Source organism: Protopterus annectens, chromosome 14.part0, assembly GCF_019279795.1.
Source record: "Protopterus annectens isolate FY-2018-M chromosome 14.part0, PAN1.0, whole genome shotgun sequence".
NCBI classification, from domain to species: domain Eukaryota; kingdom Metazoa; phylum Chordata; order Ceratodontiformes; family Protopteridae; genus Protopterus; species Protopterus annectens.
In genome coordinates this window covers 834,569,014-834,577,139 of record NC_056748.1, presented here as the reverse complement: position 1 = coordinate 834,577,139, position 8,126 = coordinate 834,569,014, and the positions used below count along the sequence as shown (strand labels likewise).

The following is an 8,126-nucleotide window of genomic DNA, read 5'->3' as shown; positions in this document are numbered from 1 at the left end:
TGGGTTATACAGCAGTGCCTTATATGAACATCTGAACAGTGTTGACTTTGCCGTACTTGATAAGACCAAAGGAAGAACATGCCTGCCTGGTGGACATCTGCCATCAACAGGCTGTTCATTAAGAGGAGAAATTTCTGTGTAAGCGTAGAAAGGAAAGGTCTCAAAACTGGAAACACTTCCTCCTCAACTTAAACAAGCAAGTAACACTCTTCATGAAGTCCTCCAAAGCTAATTACAAATCCAAATTAGCCTCCCAAATGAAGGACAACCCATAAAATGTTCTTTAGTTACATCCGTAACCTCAAAGGGTACTCCCAGATTTGTGCTGAAATAGTAGTTAATGGTACTACATATACAGAACCTGTGGATATAGTAAACCTGCTGGCTGACAGGTTCAGTGAAAACTTCACTTCCCTGTCCCAACCACACATACCCCAAAGTATGCCTGCCACCTGTCCCCACTGCCTAGTATTTCTAATGAGCAGGTCCTAAACACCTTCTTCAAGCCCAAAAATACAGCTTCTGTGGGACCAGTTAACATCCCAGGCTGTGTTGTATATAGGTTAAAACAGGAATTAGCAACACCACTTCGTACTCTTTTTTTTTTTTTTTTTTTTTTTTTTTTTTTTTTTTTCAGTTGCAGCCTAAGCACTGGTTTCATCCCAGAGAAATGGAAAACCACTACAGTCATCCCTGCAGCCTAAGCACTGGTTTCATCCCAGAGAAATGGAAAACCACTACAGTCATCCCTTCTGGGAACTATAGACCCATTAGCTTGATCAGCCTTTTCTGCAAGGCCATGGAACAAATCATCATGGACCTTATCAACAAAGCTATAGAAAGTCTCCAAACGCTTGACCCCACCCAGTTTGGCTGGTCTTAGCTGTTAAACTTGGTGGACTTTTTTGAGAGGGTCACCAAAGCCTTAGACAAGGGTAAATCTGTGCATACGGCTTTTCCGTACTTGGTCATGGCCTTCGACACAATCCCCCACTCAGGCTTCATTGAATAAACTCTTCCATTTGGATATCAACCCGTATATTGTCAGGTGGGTTGTGAACTAGCTCACTGATAAAACTCATGTAGTTAAAATAGGGGATGGCATCTCCTGCAGCAGACCTGTAACCAGTGGTGTTCCACAGGGATCGGTTTTGGGACCCCTACAGTTCAGAATCTACTTTTGAGTCCATGCAAAAAAGAAAGGTCTATGGCTGAACAAATTTGCAGTTGACTGTAAACTGGTCAGTGAATCTCCTAACGATGTCAGTATCTTGTAAGAGGAGCTTAGACTAATGATTGGTGCCAAAGTCTTGATGCATTTTTTTGCATTTCGTTTAAGATCATCATCCCCTTTGGCAAGGGCGCTGTTCCTGCAAATTACCACATCAGTAGCAATACCTTAAGCATGCATTCAGTGGTGAGAAATCTGGGCACGCAGGTCGACAACAGCCTTACCTTTGATCACCATGTCTCCACAGTGGTAAGAAGGACATTTTATATTGCTCATCTCATAAGCAAGGGCATTGCCTCTAGAAAAAAGAGGTTATAACCCCCCCCCCCCGCACTCTTCTCTAATCAGGCCAGTAATAGAATACAGTGCTCCCTTTCTTGTGTACCTTTCCAAGCACCTGCAGCAATTGGAGAGACAATGAAGGTTTCTCACAAAGAAAATTCGGGGTCTCCAGCATCTGTCATATGTGGTCAAACTGAATGTCACATTACTCTGTGTCTTATAGACTACTCAGAGGTGCTTTGCATATAGGTAAGTCTCTGACTCTGCTTTATTGAAAATGCTTCACATTTGCAAGTCAAACAGCACATGGGTCACTCGTTCTGAGGACCTTAACCTGGTATGTGACATCAACAGAACATGCTGGAGGGACAGATTTGTCTCCCAGAGGCTGCCTCACCTTTGGGACACGCCTCCAATTCATGTTAAACAGAGCCCCTCGACCCTTTTTAACGCACTTTGGACGGTTGGATGGGTAACTGCAAATTCACCGTGGGGGTTCCACCTGTGTCCCTCCTGGACAGGGGCATTATGTGTTGATTTTAGTGTCTGCTTTAAAACGAGCATTCTTGGGAACAGGGGTTGATATTTGGCTATGCTTGTAAGGGCCCCAGGGTCATTGGCCTAGTAACCTCCTATGATCCAATGTCTTCTGAAGTTCTCGCCTTGGGTGCCCCTCTGTTGCTGGAAAAAGAAAGCAAGGTCATTGAAGGATATGTTGCTACTTCTGCATGTCAGACGTCCTTTTGTAGTAATTGATAAGATTGTGGACTGTCATACCATTGTGATTGTTGCTCTGTTGTGATCCAGCTGGTGGCCGACGGAGAACAACCTATAGGCATGGCCTGTTCAACCAGTCAGACTGCTGCTAAGGCGTCAAAATGAGAACCCAGACTAATAATTTCAGAAGAACTATACAGTATTGCTCGAATCTTAGTTTGTGAGGATGTCCCTAGTTCTTTGGTGGCACATCCAGGGCAGATCTTTCTCATGTAGTTTTCTTAGGATAGTTTTTAAGAAAAAAAGGGGAGGTGGAAACAAAACTTAAAACCCTTTCTAAGTTTATAAGAGCACTATTTAAAATTTGTCCTTATTTTGTGGGTCTTTTTCCCATCATTATTTTTGGCTTTGTTCAAATTTCTTGTGCTAAGAGGTCAAGAGGTATGATTTTCATGCAGGTTATAAGTCTGAGCCTGAAGATACTATATCCTTTGACTGTCCTCGATGAGCTCTCCTTTGGAGAAGTAATATTGAAAATGTGGGTGACAATCCGCTCTCAGATTCTCATATTTTCTTTTCGCATGTAAATTTCCAAGATTTCTCTTGTTCCTTCAGTTCTTGAAACTTAAGACTTTTCTTTCAGCTTCTCTGACTCCTGAGTCTCAACCACTTCATTGTAGAAAGTCGGGCAGGAATTATGTATTTCCTGAGAATGTGTACACACACACAAATCCCACAACTGACCCTGAAGTTTTTTCCACGTATTCTGGCTATCTTGAGCTTTTCCCAGTCTCTAGTGCTCTTTAAGTTGACATGAATACCAGAGTCATGGATAGATGCATAGGAAGAAAATATGTCAGCTGCTTTAGGCTTTCATGCTGTTAATTGTCAGACACACATGTTAAGATAAATATTTTCTTCTTTTGACAATATGAACAAACTTAAGCCAAATATCCCTAACTGACTCTTAAAACAGTAAGGCAAACTATGATCTCTTCCAACTCTCAAGTTGCATGCCATGTTAAATGCATCTGTGATGTGAAGGATAATTATTCCAGGGATGCTGCCTCTGGTTCTGTGCTGAGAAAGGGACATTTGGTTAAGAATTTAGTCTGTACCTGACAAAATGAAAGCAAAGCTTTTAAATGCTGCTTTAATTAAGGACTTCCTTTTTTTGGCTGCCTTTCAGTGGACATTAAAAATAAAATAGAAGGGATACCATTATGTGTGTGTGTGTGTGTGTTAAACAACTTTTTTCTTTACCAAGTTCCAAAATTTCAAACCAATTATCTGTCCAAGCCAGTCATTTTCTACTATAAGAAGTTCTGTCAAGAAAAGGCAAAAAATAAAACAAAAAATGAAAAAGGGTGAGACAGGCTTAAGTGTGATTTCAAGGGAGCAAAGGGCCCCTTTTAGGATAAGCCTAAATGTGATTTCAGTGGAGCAGAAAGCTCCTTCCATGACAGACTTTCCAGCTTCTGATTTCTTTCATCTCAGGTCCCCCCCCCTGTTTTCCAAGCAAACGTTTTGATCAGTCTTCCTTTGGGAAAAGATTACAATAGACACGTGGGTTTTGAGAATAATTCAGGGAGGATACACTCTACAGTGAAAATCTTGTCATTTTCCTTACTGAATTCCAGAGGTTCCTCAGAACCAACCACATCTAGTACATCCAGTTTTAACAGAACTTTTCCTCCAGGGTGAAATAGAAACTGTGCTCCCAAATCAAAAGGTCAACTGTTTTTAACCCTAGTTTTTCTTGTTTCCATGCTAACCCTTTAAAGTATTCCCCAAAGCTTTTTTTTTACTCTACTGTACCTCAAGATTGCTTGCTTTACAATCCATCTTCACAGAAAATTCTTAGCTTCCTGTGCCTTTGGGTTGCATTGCTTCCTGCTTTGCCTTTTGGACTTTCCACTGCTCTAAGAGTATTCACAAAAGCAGCTATCCTCTGTTGTAGAGATCCGTAGGCTGCAGCTTGCCTACATTTATCCTTGCATGGACAATCTTATGATTTAAGCCACTGCACAGCACAAAATTCTTCAGTTTTTATAGCTCACAGTCTATCTTCAGAACCTAAGATTCAGCTTGAATCTTAACAAGTCCATTCTTCATACTCATTCTAGAGGGGTGCTTAGGTGTTCATATCAAATTTTCTGTGATAATGGCTTTTCTTCCTATAGATTAGACTCTATTCTTAACAAACAAATATCTCTGCCTGATAAAACAATTTATGACCTCTGTGAGAGATGCTTCTTAAAGCCCTGGGGTATATAGCATTCACCATTCAGATGATTCCAGTTGATAGACTGCACATGAGGAAATTTCAGTGTTACCTGGGCATAGCACTGTCCTCTTGTCTTTCCCATTCCTTTCTTGCTATTTGTTAAGGAAGGGCTACACAGGTGGATCACGCAGATAAACTAGGAATCCAAAAGTTCCCTTTCAAATCACTCCTCTTTTAAATGTCTTGCCAGATACATCAGGCAGAGTCTTGGGGAGCATGTTCTGAGAGATTGAGGACAAACCTTTTAGTCAGGAAAGGACAAGAAAGAGCTTATAAACATAAAAGAAATGATGGCATTGACTCTGACTAGGAGGAGTGTTCTAACACAAATTTAGGAGCACTTCAGGTTCTGATGGTCAATACAACTGTCATGTAGTATGTCAACACACAGGAGCACAAAATCTTATCCTGCATGCAAGCTGGCAACAGTGGCTTAGGACGTTGCTGTATACCACATCTTTTTTTCTCCAAGTAGTTTACATTCCATCAGAACAGAACAGCTTGGTAGATTACCTGAATAGATCAAACGCAGACCCCCCATACGTAGATGTTGAACAGAGAGGTCTTACAGATTGTCTCCGGTACTCAACATATCTGATTGCTTCCAGTTTATACCATCAGCTCAGAATATTTTGCTCCAGGGCCCCCCTTACAAGGAATCCTGGACAATGGACACCTTCTATTTCTTGTGGAAAGGGAAATGTCTGCATTTCTTTCCCCTTATTTCATAAGATTATCCTGAAGTTTTAGAAGGACGTTATCAGAAATTCTACTGGTGATCCCCTTTTGGCCCAGACAGCATTCATTCTTTCATTTCTATCTATCCAGGGGCAGTTGCCCAATTCTACCCCCCACAGGATGGGCTTTCTACAAAGCATTAGGTCTTTCTCATTTACCCAAATTGGAAGGCTGTCAAACTTTAAAACCTGTATTCCTTTGTTAGCAATAAAACGTAGACAAACATAGATGAATATAAAAGAAAACGAACCATATTAACATGTTTCCGATTACATACATAGTACATCACATAGTTCGTTTTGTAACTGTCCTTAGTCCATTACATAAATTGTTCAATTCCTGCCTTCCCTTAAGCCTCACTCCACACCCAGAATATTATTGTACATGTGAGTTAAGTACAAACTTGGAGTGTTAAAGATTGTACTGCATTTTATTTTATTTTTCTGTGTATTTAATTGTTTCTTTGGTCTGTGTCTCCCTCTAGTTATTTATTTTTCTATTTAATTGTCTCTGCAGTTAATTTCCTGCCCTGTTCTTGCTTTGGTATTAATATTCGTGGCTTTGGAATTGCCCGCCCCTCCTGTAAATTTGTGTTAGAACACTCCTCCTGGGTCTAGCTCATTTGCTCACTCAACCGAGTACAGTGAGATAATATTTTGACTTCAGACACTCCTGCCAGTTCCATCTGTTCAGCTCTATCCCAGTCTAGTGTCACTAGCTCATTCTACCTAATACAGAGAGAACATTTGTGAAGGGCAAGCTACTTAGGTCCTTATATTTGAATTATAGTCCGTTTCTCCTTTCTCCCTTTCCACTTTAAAGAAAAGAAAATTTCTAAGCTTGTTTCCTGCCTTTCCTGTAACTAGTTTAGTCCAGAAACAGATTTGCTGTAACCAGGACTGTTTGTAAGCTTCTGAGCCCCTAAAGCCTTTCTTTGTTGGAGGGAAGCCTTCTAGCTTATCAGTGGGAGTGGTAAGCACTAGGTAGCCTATCTACTACAAGATCCAGGTGCAGATTCTTAGTTTTAGCACTTGAATTTGCTTATTCGTGCTTAGCACTTGTTGTTAGCACTAAATAAGCTACAAATTACTACAGCACTCAGCCTTCCTCTTTACCTAGAGGAAGACAGTTTTTGTACGTACATTCCTCACTTGCTTAGAGAAAAACGGCTCTTGTACTCACTTTCCTCACTTGTCTAGAGGAAAGTAGTTTTTTATTCAGGCATGTCCAAGGGTCAGCTCCCATTGTTCTCACCTGTCTATTTGATGACTGTGGGCATCTTGAGGCAATGTAGCAATTGCCTCGTCTTCACAGACAACCCTCTCCTCCTACCACCCAATGCCCCAACCTGTGAGAAATGCACTTATCTAGCCAAACTGGAGGTAAAGCTCTCTCCAACCAAGACTGAACTTGATAGTCAAGAGGAGAAGGTAAACACTTGCACCACACCACACATCACATAGTCCCACTAAACCTACACCACCAAAATCCACACACATAAACACAAAAATATTTGCAGAGGCTGTCAATAGTAATCTGCTCAAGCAACAGATACCTCCAAAGCAGAAACGCAAGCAACCTCCACCCCCAACACAACCCAAATGACACATAACCCATAGACTCAGTGTGCCAATAAACCACAGCCCATATGGCAAACCAGTGTACCCAACACACTAGTCATAGGTGACTCTATAGTCAGGCACACTGATGTCCCACTCACCAGGCTAAACAAGGAGAAGGTTGCTGTCAGGTGCCAGGATCCGCCACATAACCCATGCACTCCGGTCACTCCACAACAAGTACAAATATGACTGTCATTGTCCATGTTGGTGTGAACGACCTGAGACATACCTCCCTGGACTACATGAAGAGACATGGAAGAGCTCTCTGATATTGTAGCCGAGGCAGTTATGACCCTAGCCTTGAGTAGCATTCTGCCATCACCCAGAATGATACTGCAGTACAAGGACAAAATGATTGACTTCAACAGTTGGCTAAGCTTCTGGTGTAATTCTGAAGGGATCCAGTATCTGTCTGCCTGGGACGACATGGTCGACAGACCACGATGCTTTGCCAGAGATGGCCTGCACCTGTTGCCCTTGGGATTCCGGATACTGGCTAAGGCTCTTGCCGCCCCTATGGTGCCTTTTTTAGGCAAGGTTCAAATGACAAATTCACCACCATAACAAGACCAGGCAAGCAAAAACTGAGGGTCATGCTACTCAATGCTAGAAGTCTAAATCTCAAAATGCACTCACTCGAGGCACTCCTTAAAATGGAGAACATCGATATTTGTGCAGTGACCGAGACCTAGTTCAAGGCTTTAGAGAGCACCCCTGCATTACCTATAACTCGTACCACACTTTTCGGCCGTCTAACCTGAACCAGAACACCAAAGATGAAGGTGTGTCAATATTCATTCAGGATATCCACACCTCCAGGCTAGTTGCGCAGCATAATGCATCCGTGGTTATCCAAGTGCAACTAACTCTGGGCAAAACTGCAATCCAAATTGTAGCTTGCTACAGATCCCCCACCATGCCCCAGGATTCCCAGTCCTCTTTTCTTGATGTACTGGAAAATATTAGGGTTCAACCAAACACCATAATAATGGGCGATTTCAATGGGTCTATATTATAAGATCAAAGTTTGAAAACATCGAACAACATATGGTCGACACCATATGGTCGATGTCCTCAAACATCGAACTTATAAACAGACAAAAAGAAAAAAGTACCCCAACGGGTTTAACCAGGGGGGTAAACCCCCTGCACCCCCCCCGCTACTTAAATATACCAACTCCGAGACCGCACTACATTGCAGTAAAACGGAAATCTCCCCTTATGGAGATTTCCATTTACACACTCAGTT

At 41.9% G+C, this 8,126-nt stretch overlaps 1 protein-coding gene across 1 annotated transcript in view; it reads left to right on the top strand.

Annotated features, from left to right (window-relative positions):
* BMPR1A (bone morphogenetic protein receptor type 1A) overlaps positions 1-8,126 on the top strand; it is a 1,674,184-nt gene that overhangs the window by 127,148 nt on the left and 1,538,910 nt on the right. The window lies entirely within an intron of this gene.